This window comes from Gossypium hirsutum, chromosome A07 (genome assembly GCF_007990345.1).
Source record: "Gossypium hirsutum isolate 1008001.06 chromosome A07, Gossypium_hirsutum_v2.1, whole genome shotgun sequence".
NCBI lineage: Eukaryota > Viridiplantae > Streptophyta > Magnoliopsida > Malvales > Malvaceae > Gossypium > Gossypium hirsutum.
The window spans coordinates 18,649,838-18,662,644 of NC_053430.1; the positions used below are offsets into that span (position 1 = coordinate 18,649,838).

At 32.2% G+C, this 12,807-nt stretch overlaps 1 pseudogene; it reads left to right on the forward strand.

Moving 5' to 3' along the window:
* The first annotated feature begins 919 nt into the window (after window positions 1-919).
* Window positions 920-12,807, forward strand: part of LOC107960054 (ABC transporter G family member 31-like) — a 56,389-nt pseudogene continuing 44,501 nt past the window's right edge.

Sequence of the window (12,807 nt, forward strand, 5' to 3'; positions counted from 1 at the left end):
TTTTCTCAATAAATGTTTAAAGATTATTTTTTAAATTACGATAGAAGCTAAAAGTTTTAGTCACAAAATACGGAAGGAACTTCATCAATCATCATTAATTAATGAATATCTTTTTCAAAATCGAGGGAATAAAAAAATTTGTTTTCTTTCTTGTGTCTTATTCAATCAAATGACACGAGAATTTTTTTTAGTTTTGTTATAGAATTGTTTCACTCATTTAATAAATTTATTTTAATTTTATAAAAAATATCTTAATTAGATATCAATATTTAAAATTTTAATTTTTAAACTTTTTGACAATATTTATTTAATAAGATATCGATTTTGGATATTATAAGAGTGTTAAAACTTTTCTTGAGCATAATTAACTCATGGACCTAAATATTTTTCACCAAATTTCAAAATAGACCCAAAATTATCTTGTAAAGGAATTTTAAACTATTATTATTTAAAACTATTATCATACCTAATAAAAAAAATGGGTGACAGATTATTTTTTAATAAGTCTCCTGTTCTAGTAACAACATTGTGTTTCGTAAAAAAATAAAATTCCCACTACTATTTAATTTTAATTGAAAATGGGTGAGGACACCAACAATAAATCTCTTACAACTATCATTGTTGGTCAGATTACATATGAAAAATTAGTTATTTATTCATTTCTTTAGTAGTTATATAAAGAATGGGTCAGAAATATTTTAAAGATAAGTTTAATTTTTATAGAAAATTACAATTTTTTCTCTCTTTTCTTGATTTTTTATGAAGAAAAAAAATACACGGTGTCACTTGTAGCGTTGAGTTATGTTAACGTAAGAATAGGGCAGACAATGAAGACAAAAAGCAAAGAAAACTAAAGTGCTTGTAAGTTCCAACAATCTTGCAAGATTTCTAGAAGTTAGGAAATCTCACGTTTACCACTTATCTTTGGTGTAAAAATGCAAGGGTAGCCTTGATTTTTCACTACATCTTCAAAATTCCAGGGCCAGCTAGCAATTCTTTTCTCTATAGAAGTTTAAAACTTAAACACTTTCCTTTTTTCTTTTAAACATTTTACACAAAGAAAGATACATTGAGAGAGATTGCCTATGAGGAGATCGAATGCAAGCGACTATTTTGAGTTTGATACAGAAGGGGCCAATGCTGAGTCGTTTTATAGACCGTCAAATGCAGAGGTGGTTCTGCAAGATGAGGAAGACCTTATGTGGGAAGCAATCTCTCGATTGCCATCAATGAAACAAGGGCGTTTCGCAATTTTGAAAAGGATTTCGTCGGAGATTGAACATGATACAGAAGGAGGAGAAAGAGAAAGTGGAACTGCAGAGACGATTGATGTGACGAGGCTTGATCGATCTAGAAGAGAACTAGTTGTAAAGAAAGCATTGGCTACCGATGATCAAGATAATTATAAGCTTCTCTCTGCCATTAAAGATCGCCTTGATAGGTAACACGTTTCCGTTGCGATATTACTAATTTTGTTTTTTAATTACTATTTATTCACTTCTTTTTCTTCACAAATCACAAGTTTTAATTTTCGCCATTTAACATTTTAAAACTCGTTTACTTCTTTTTTTGATTTTTAAATTGTGAAAAAAAAGGTATAAAGTAAATTTATGAATAACTAAAAACTAGCAATCTAACTAGTAAGTGTTGATGTAGTGTAAGGCTTACCGTATTTTCAGAGAAAGAATTTAGGTTTAAATTTGGAGACAATATTGCTAGGACGGATAGTAATGAATCGTAAAAATATTAATTTTCGTGTAAAATAGACATGAAAAATGTTTTAATTAAAAAATTCCTAAGAATCTAGGGTAGAGAATAAAAAACTTGTTATTGAATAAAACATGCTAGAGTTGGTGGCATTAAATTTTATGGTTCAAAATTTTCTATTAGTCTCCGCATTCTATTTAAAATTTAAATCTAGTCTCTATACTTTAAATTGGTCACTTTTAATTGTTGTACTTTTGGAATTGGTAGTTTTAGTCCATTTATTCTTTGAATTTTGAAAGTTCAGTTTTGAATATAGTAGTAGTTAAATCTAGTTAAATTTGTGATTAATGATTTACTATTCATAAAGTTGTATATTTTGTTTATGTTCTCAAATTGAATCATTCTCAATCAACTTAATACTATAAGAAAATTCTCACTCGGCTCTTTAACTAATTTTTCTATCACTTTGATCTTTCTACTTTTTTTCCATCATTCAAGTTAGTCTCTTGACCATTTTCCGTTAGAAAAATCTGGCCTAAATGTTTAAAATAACATGTGGACACTTAATTCTCCTTATTTTAATCCATAAAATGCCATAATGTAATTTTGATTTCTTTTTCTTGGTGTCCCCTTTTCAATCACTTAATCTACTAAATCCAACCCCTTTTCGTCTCTATTAATCATTCCACTTGTAAAACTTCTTCACCTTTCTAGATATCTTCGTCTCTTTTTCTTATCACTATTTCGCCACACATACATACATATATATATATAACACTTCAGTTCACATTCCATCATTGAACTTCATTGAATAAAATGCCAACTATCTGCTATACTTCACACTCTTCTCTTATCTTCAAGAAACCACCACACCTAAAGCTACAAGACAAAATACGGGTTCAACAATGTCGAGTTGAGTTTCTTTGTCATTATCAAGAAAACCCAATGCTCCAATCATGGAATTTCCATTGGTTTCTTGGTCCATCGTTGCTATTTTCCTTTCAAATCCTCTACCAAAGACAAAAAAGAAATCAAACCCGTTTCTTCCTTGTCTTTCATTATGGTGGAATCCGATGAACTAAGAGATGAAATGCACATCCCAAAAAGTGAAGCAAATGGAGAAAAAAAGGGGGAAAGAGAAAAAATAGACTGGAAAACGGATGAGTCCAAGAGATTCCTAAGGAACCCTTTGATTGAGGCCAAGATATGAAAGTATAGGGGATACTTAGTTTTCCTTGGGTTTTCTGGGAAAATTAAGCTAGCCAGTTGAAGGAGGAGAAAAAAGGAGCCTAAGGGTGGCCATCGGTCGAAGCTTTGACATCAAAAAAAGGTGGACGAAGTTAGAATAAAATGAGGAAGCTAGATTTCTATGATACAAAAAAATTAATTGATAAAGAGAAGGGAAGAGAAAACATAATATAGAAAGAGAGAAGAGAAACAAATTCCTAAGATTTTCCATGAATGCTTGACTGAAAGCATGACTAGCTCTTAATGGCCAATCAGGGAAGGCAGTTAAAAGGTCATTGCCAAGGTTGTTACTAAAGTTGTTATAACAACCCAGGTGATACCCACCATATCACTTAACCCTTTGCAATCCAAAATGCCCTATATCACTAAAGCCTTTCTATTGCCTAAACTTACCGTTTCATTAATACATTATTTAAACAAAAATTAACTAACTTTTAAATTCCATAACAATTGGTTCCTCCTTTAAAGCACCCTTGTGCTCAAGGATGAAAAGAATGAAACCTTTTTTCTAGCTCTACCAAATTCTCCCACATGGCATCTTCTGGAAAAGCATTGGTCCATTCAATCAAAACTTCAGTTACTGCCTAGTTGCTTTTCGATTACGTAAGCTTTTATCCATAGTGGCTACACTTGACATGCTAGCAAGGTAATGCAAATATATGAGAGAATTGTAAGACCCCTTGCTCGACCTAGTTGTCGAGTCCAAGCTACAAAATGCCGTTGTCAGAGTAATCATAGATAAATACGATGTAAATATTTTATTTAAACATAAATTCATTAAAAATATGATACACACTCAAAATCGAGTCTTAATCGAGCTTTTAAAAGTTCTAAAGTTGACCCGAGCAAGTAGAATGACTAATTTATAAACTTTTCAAAATTTGAGAACAGGTATCGATACCCATATCAGGTACTGATACCATTTTTATCTTTGATGTTCCAAAAATTAAGATAAATCAAATGTTATCGGTACCAAACTAATGGTACCAATACTTCTCTCTAGGTACTAATACATTATCTTGGTATCGATACCATTTTCATATTCTGCTACTTTTTGTAAAAACAAAACAAGATCAAATGTACCGATACCCTTGTAAAGTATCAATACCATGATATAGAGTATCAATACTTTAGTCTGGTATCGATACTATTTTGAGGTTAGAAGTTTGGAAAATTTAGGAAAAATGCTAAATACCAATACCTTTATATAGGGTATCGATACTTTAGTGCCAGAATGTCAAAATCATACATTTTGGTCATTTTTTCATGCTCAAATCAACTCAAACTCAAATGGTGCTTAAAAGCACATGTCAAACCGGCACAATACCAAGCCAAAACATGTATACATCATATAATCACCTAACCAAAACATTTCAAACTTGAAAAATTCACAAATCATTCACAAATTGCACACCGTACATCATGTTCTAACTCAAATGTTTTGAATAAGCCAAAATGATAAAATATAGTACTAAACCATACAATCAACTCAAACAACATGTACTTAGCTTAACCATGCATTTAGCCTTTTCATGCCTTTCTTATTCCATGCATTTCCATTTACCAAATACTATCCATACAACTAGCCATCAATCAAGCAATTTACCAACTTGTAACTATGACAAAATCAAATTCATTTATTCATATATGGTACTAAACCATACAATCAACTCAAACAACATGTACTTAGCTTAACCGTGCATCTAGCCTTTTCATGCCTTTCTTATTCCATGCATTTCCATTCACCAAATACTATCCATACAACTAGCCATCAATCAAGCAATTTGCCAACTTGTAACTATAACAAAATCAAATTCATTTATTCATATATACCATATTAATTCCATATTACAAATCACATATACATATTCCATAATTTTAGCTAACATTAAGAGACACCTATATACATGCCACATAATCGCACGTAAAACATTCAAAAGGCTATTGAAAAGACAACTGGATAGTGTGAGTTCTGAACTGATCTGATTGATACGTTCTGCAAATGAACAAACTATAGAGAAAAGAAAAAACAACAGATTAAACAATTTCTATGCTTAGTAAGTTTATAAGCATAAAAATTAACTTACCTTACTTTACAATTGTATATAACATATTATTCAATTTGACAAATAGGACCTAAACATGGTAATAGAAATTCACAAGGTGAGCTTTCATACAATTATGTCATATAATGAATCAACATGTAACATTCTGTTTCACTATAAATCAACAGTCCAATGTCATTTTTCATAATTAATCCAACTCATTACCAGATGCTTATCAAGCTCAATTCGTTTCAATATCATTTCTCGATATATATGACCTTTTAGCTTGATGAACTTAGTAAATAAAATCGAATACACGGGTAACTACACACCAAAGAGCACCGTAGTGCTAAACAAATGGAAATAAAGTGCTAAACAGAGGGAATCGAAGTGCTAAACCTATACAAGGGCGCAACTATCCCTATTCACATGCCAACTGTATCCTAATCTTTACTACGTTCATACGGGCACCACTTTGTACATATATGATCAATTATTTAAAATTTAGTTCATGTCTCACCTTTTTGTACCATTTTGTAAACAGTTCCCTTTATAATGAAATAGTCATGCATTTATAATTCAATTACACTGCAAGTTAAGTACAATAACATCATATGAACTTACCTGAAAAAATGAGCAATTAACAAGATGTCGAAGACTAATCCACTAATTTGCCTTTTTTGCTATTATCTAGGTTTGGTCCAAATCCCAATCTATATGATAATTCATTTCAATTTATCAATATCAAACATTTTACTGACATTCCATGGTATGCATGAACCTATTTATTTTTTTATGAAACCCCTAAAGTTTTGCATTTAATTCAATTTAGTCTTTAAAACTTAAATAGTCATAACTTTCAAAATTGAGCTACGATTTTGAAATTGATCTCAAGCACATCCTTCCATCACTTTCTTCTATCTATTAACATAGAAATTTCATCCCACTATTTACTAATTTTACACTTTATTCCTTTATGACAAAACTGACAAATTCATTTTACAAAATAGTCATTTTTCACTTCTAAGCATAAAATCTAACAATTTGGTACCAAAAGCTTTAAGAAATCATCAATGGAAACTTTTGAAAAATTTAACAGTTTTACAAATTGGTACATAGGTTAGTTAAATCAAGCTCCCAAGACCTTAAAAATATGAAATTTACAAGAAATAGACTTATAATCACTTACCAACTGAAGAATAAAAGCTTGAAACTCAAACCCCTTTATTTCTTAGCTATGGACAGTCAAAAAAGAGAAAAAAAATGAAAAGATGATGATAAGTGTCATCTTTTTCTTTTATTTTAGCTTATATACCATGTTTAACTTTAATTAATTAAACTGATTAAACTTAATTAAACCATAATCACCATTAGCTTAAGATAGTGGATTTTAACATCATTATCCACTAACTATCATAAGAAATGGGTACAATTACTCAATTGGTCTTTTAACTACATAAAAATCCACAATAATTAACTTTTATCGCTTTTACGATTTAGTCATTGTACCTTAATTAACTATAAATTTAATAAAATTATTAGACCCCAATTCAATATACTACTAAATTAGACTCGTAAATATGAAAAAATAATATTTGCAGTCTCGATGACCAAAATTAGGGTTTCGAAACCACCATTTTCGACTCCACTAAAAAACGAGCTGCTATAAGAACTTTGCCCATAGAAAAGCCTCATAAGGTGAAGTTCTAATTGTTGAATGGCGTGAAGTGTTGTACCACCATTTAGCCAAAGCCAGTCATAACATAAATTTCCTCGGTTTCTCACTAGACATTCACGTCAAATACCCCTCTAGACATCTGTTCAACACCTTTATTTGCCCATCAATTTCAGAGTGGTAAGTTATAGAAAGCTTCAATTTAGTGCCCAACCTTTTAAATAACTTTTGCTAGAAAGTAGAAACAAAATCTTGTCCTTATTAGACAAAATTGATTTTGGAGCCCCATGGAGTTTGTAGATGTTATTGAGGTATTCCTAAGCTATTATGACTATTGTAAATGGGTGTGAGAGGGCCACAAAATGACCATACTTGGTCAATGTGTCAACCACCACCAGGATGGTGTCCTTGCCTTTTGAATTAGAAAGGCCCGCTATGAAGTCCACACTGAATTTTGCCTATGTTCGATTAGGAATTGGTAGTGGCTATAGCAACCTAGGTTTAGTAGCATTATCATTTTTACACTTCTAACACACCTCACACTCTTTCACCCATTACTTCACTTCATTTGTCATGCCCTTCTAATACAACAAGATGGATAAATGAATTCTTGTAATATGAACTCCTAAATGACCTCCCGATGCACTACTATGAAAATATTCAGAAAGTTATTTCATCAACTTACCATTTACCCCTATTGTAATCTTACCTTTTCTTTTAATGTACTTACCATCATAAGAGTATTTTTGGTGCAAAGTAAGATTCAATTATATGTTAGATTGAATCCTTTGTAACTTAGAATCAAATTTTCATGAAATTTGAACTTTGAAAAACAATTCAGACAACAATGAACTGCCACTCATTTGGTTTTGATGCGAAAAAGACTCCATTAGCTTCCTTGACAAATTACCATCCACAATATTATGCACCCCTTTCCTATACGCAATTTCATAATTGTATCCCAACATTTTGGCCACCCATTTTTGTTGGAATGAAGTGATAGGTTTCTTTTCAGATCTCAAGCTTTGACGGTATGTTCTAATATTAAAATATGTACCAACTAGGTAAGCACTCCATTTCTTGACTGCCATGAGAACTGTCAACATCTCATTGTCATAAATGAATAAGGATTGATTCTTGATATCAAAAGCCTTAATTAAAAAAGCAACAGGCCTCCCTCCTTGGTGTAAAACAACCCCCACACCATGCCACAAACATCTATTTCAATACAGAATTTAGATTTAAATTCAAGAAGTACAAGGATAGGAGCAAAACAAACTATCTTATTCAATTGTTGAAAAGCTTGAGTGGCTTGCTAATTGAATTTCCACTTATTTTTCCTAAGAAGATCAGTAAGAGGCTTGACTAACACTTCATAATGTTTGAAAAATCTTCTGTAATACACAAAAAATCCCAAGAACCCTTTCAACTCCTTGATAGACTAAGGCACAAGCCAATTGGCCACACAATCCACCTTGGAAGTGTCCATAGCCACACCTCATTGGAAATGACATGCCCCAAGCATTCCACCTTATAGGCTGTAAACCTATATTTGCTCATTTTGGTATAAAGATAGTGCTGCCTCAACAAAGTAAAGACCTCCTTTAAATGAAGTAAATGATTAGATCATATAGCTAAATAAACAATAATTTCATAAAAAAGACAACTTGAAATTCTTAACAAAGGCTTGAAAACAACATTTATAAGAGCTTGAAAGATGGAAGGAGTATTAGTGAGGCCAAAAGGCATCACAAAGAACTCATAGTGACCCTTATGAGTTTTAAATGTAGTCTTGTAGATATCTGGTTCACATATCTTGGTTTGATGGTACCCTGACCTCAAATTTATCTTGGAAAAGTAAGTGGCAACCCAACTCATATAGGAGCTCCTTAATCATAGGTGTGGGAAACTTATCATTAATTGTGAGTTGATTTAACTATTTGTAGTCAACATACAACCTTCAAGAGCCATCATTCTTATTGACAATCACAACTGGGGAAGAAAAAGTACTGTTACTAGCCCTAATGGTCTAGCCTTATAACATTTCCATTATCTTCCTCTCAATTTCATTTTTTGTATAGCAGGGTATCTATAGGCTCCACTTTCATAACCTTTTGTTCATCTTTCAAAGGAATCTTGTGATCTTGCAATCGAGTAGTAGGCAAACTTGTTGGTTGCTTGAACACATCATTAAATTGATCCAATAAAGCCTTTAAATTTACTTGAAAGGAAGGGGTAGAAATAGTCAAAGTGGCCTAATCTTTGGTAGCCATGACTATCAATAAAAGGTCCCAATTAATTTCCCACAAAAGAAAAAGACACCTCATAACTTTTTTCCCATGCAAAAGATGGATAGCTCAGGCACAATCCTTTGCAATATATAGACTTTCCCTTAATGAAGGTACTGTATGGTTAAGGTGGCAAAATCCCACACTATGGGCACTAATGATAACATCCACTAAATACCAATGACTATATCACATCCCTTGAAAGGAAGGGCCATAAAATCAGTAAGAAAATGAGCCATTTCTACCTACCAAGCTATATCCCTACATAGGCCACTAGTGGACACTGTCCTTCTATAACACCCCTAACTCAGTCTAGGAGTTTCGGTTAAGCTGAAGGGGTTACATTTTGATAACCGAAGTGATCCTGTAAAGCTATTCTTTTGCTTGAGTTAATTTTGTAAAAAAATAACTCTTTTTGTTTGTAGGAAAAACATTCATTAATTTAAACTGGTTTTACTTAGCAATTTGATTACAATATTATTAATATGGAGTTTTGAAAAATGATTAAGGTTTTCAAGGAAAAGATTTATCAAAACTTGTATTTTGTAAAGCAAAACATTTAAAGTAATGGTTTTTTAAACCGAAAAACATACAAATATCAAATTATTAGCTAAGTATCATGCCTCAGAATAAATAAGTTAAACAACTTCACCCTATATATAAAAGCGAGAAATAATTAATAATTACAACCTCGAAAATAAAACAATTAAAGAAAACTTTAATAAAAACTTTAAAATAATAATAACGAAAAAGAATTGCTAATCTGAGGCTCCTCTGATGCCTTTTCGAGTCCTAATTTTCTATGCTTCCTGAAAGGAAAAGAAAGGGGGAATGAGCTTACAACGGCTCTGTATGAGATTAATCTTAAACCATTATATATAATTAATCAAATAGTACAATATTTATTTCATAGCATAATAGCATATTAAACATAATGTAAGAAACATATAGTAAATCAATGCATATACATAATATATTTATGATGCAATTCACATGCAAATTTCCTAATCGCCCTTGAGCATCGCTCGACACACTAAAAACACATATAAAAAATGACCATCCCAGATTTATTTTACAGTGATGGTGGTCGTTCCCTTGTCATCTATGACGATGACCTTTACTACAATAATTTACCATCTCAATTGCTCAATTTTTGTGGCTTTTTACTGCAATAAACTATCATCCCAATAGACCCAGTTTGGTGATTTATTAACCTACCATCTCGACTTATCTGTTTTGGATGACATTGCCGCCTACTTCTTGCAGTATTGACTTTCGGTGTGGAGTTAAATTGACATTGTCTCCTATGGAACTCATCTGTTTTTCGTACCCAATTTCATGTAATTATGCACATATACTCATCATATCATACTTGTTATCAATATTTGATGCTATGCTTATTTAGTACATTTATTGTCACATACTATCATTATTCAACATGCTATTATGTATTTATTCATAGCTATATTCACATATAATCATATAATTTGTGCGAGTAGAAACAAACAGTGTCACATGTACAAAATTTTTATGTAAACTATCAATCCTAATTATCTAGCACATATACAGGCTCGCATATAAGCTCGTATGTACCAAGGGTTCACACAACATATAGTCTTACATGTAACAGGTTTGCATGTAATAAAATAACTCACATGTAATCATATGACTTCGTATGTAATAAACTACAGGTTCACATGTAACAACATATAGGTTTGCATATATTAACATATAACTAGTGGTTCGCATGTAATAATAGATGCATGTAATATTCTACAGGTCCGTATGTAACAACAATTAGGGTTTGCACATGATAATCTATAGGTTCACATGTTTATTATAAGAGCTCGCATACTAATTCCTATATAATTTTGCATAAGGGTTTGCAATAGGGGGCTAACCTATAGGGCTTCAAATGCAAGGGTGGTTTGTAAAGGGTTCGTAGAGGTTCTCCTACAAACTACTCTTTTTCTAACACTACAATTAATCATACATAATTATTTAATTTTAGATCCCACATCTGATTTGAAGATACAAAAACCTTAATTTGGAAGCAGAGGTTGAAGATCCACTTGAGGGAGAGAGATGATTTTTAAAACTATGACTCATTTTTATTTGAAAATTGATTTGGAAATAAAAGAGATTGAGGATGTTTTTCTTGAAATTTTCTAGGTAAATATTCTAGGGTTTGATTCAAATTGGCTATTTATAAAACTATTTTCCCTAATTGAAATAGGTTTTAAGAGTTTATGTAGAATTAGGACTATTTTAAATTAAGGACTAAATTTTTAAAAAAAGGTTTTTGGCTGGGCTAATTTTTAAATTCGACACTTTTATGAGGTAAAAATAGGAAAATAAAATATTTTGGTTGAATGTACACAAGGGGTTTCGTTTCAAACTTAAAACTTATGGGTAAGCTAAGGTTAAGGCTTTATTACTGAACTGGCAGGCTTATTCTTGCTAATTTTTTTTAACAGAAATAATTTTTAAGGCATTCTAACTCTCTTAACTTATGCTTTAAAAGGAAAGAAAATAAAAATTCTAAAACTACATTTTATTCTTATTTCTTCTAAGCCCATTTTTGGGTATGACACCTTCCATCTATTGCAGTCGCTTTGAGTTTAAACTGTTACAAAAAAGAGAAAAAAAAAAGAAAAGAGAAAAAAAAAGAAAAGGCTTATAACCAAGGCTCCATCAATAAAATTCTGTCTACTACCAGAGTTCACTAAAACCACTACCCTTTTATTACCAAACTGAGCAGTGAAGCTCATCATGTTGGGTCTTTGAGACATAACATGAAGGTAGAGTACATATGAATTAGTTAGGTTGGGTCTAGTTGGACTTCTTCCAAATGCTTTTGACATTTCAAGAATTCTTCTTTATCCTTTGTAGGAGTAGGATCTAGCAAGATCTGGTACAATTGGGACTTGGTGCACTTATGTCCGGGAACATACTTGGCATTGCACCAAAAACACAGGCCTTTCTTTTTTCTTTCCTCAATCTCATTGGGGGCAAGGGCGAAGCCAAGGGGGATGGCATGGGCCCCAGCCCCCCTAAAATGTAAAATTGCATTTTAGGCCTTGGAAATTTTTTAAGGATACCAGTAGGAAAGTTTGAGGGCTTTAGGAAAGATATGGGAATATGAAAAAGAGTAGATGTGCGAATAGGAAAACTTGGCATAGGGAGAAGGCATTTCATTTGGGTATTTGGAAAGAATGTTTTCTACTTGTCGAGCTAGTAAGAACTCTTCAACCAGATACTTAGGTTTAAGCAAACGTAGATATTAATCAATCTCAGGTTTCAAGTTACTCAAAAAAATGCTAAGGGCATAAGCCTCTGAGAGTTGTAATTGGTTTAAGAGACTTACAAAGGAGTCATGATAGCTATCAACAAACCCCTTTTTCTTCAAAGAGAATGGATCAGCCTTGGGATCCTAGAAGACCTTTGAACCAAATAGGTCCCTTAAGCTTTGAAAATATATATCCCAGTTGAGCAAGTGGAAGAACCCACCTTGCTGTTAAGTGTAAAAAAGGTTCCAGTCTAATGCCTTTCCTTCTAGATGCAACATGATTGTATACCTTAATTGTTTTAGGGACCCTTTCTCCCTCTAAATATTACTCCATCTTGGCCCACTATCCTCAGAAGTCAGTCCCATCAAACTTAGGACAATCGAGCTCGCAAGGACGAGATCAAACCTCCATTGAACCATATTGAATTGAACCTGAAATAGCATTGTCCAAGTAAACTACAGGAACAATAATAGTAGGAACTTTAGGTGGAAAACCTAGAGGAGCATCCCCAAGTAGTCCTTTACCCTTATCCTTTGCAACACGAAACCAACAAT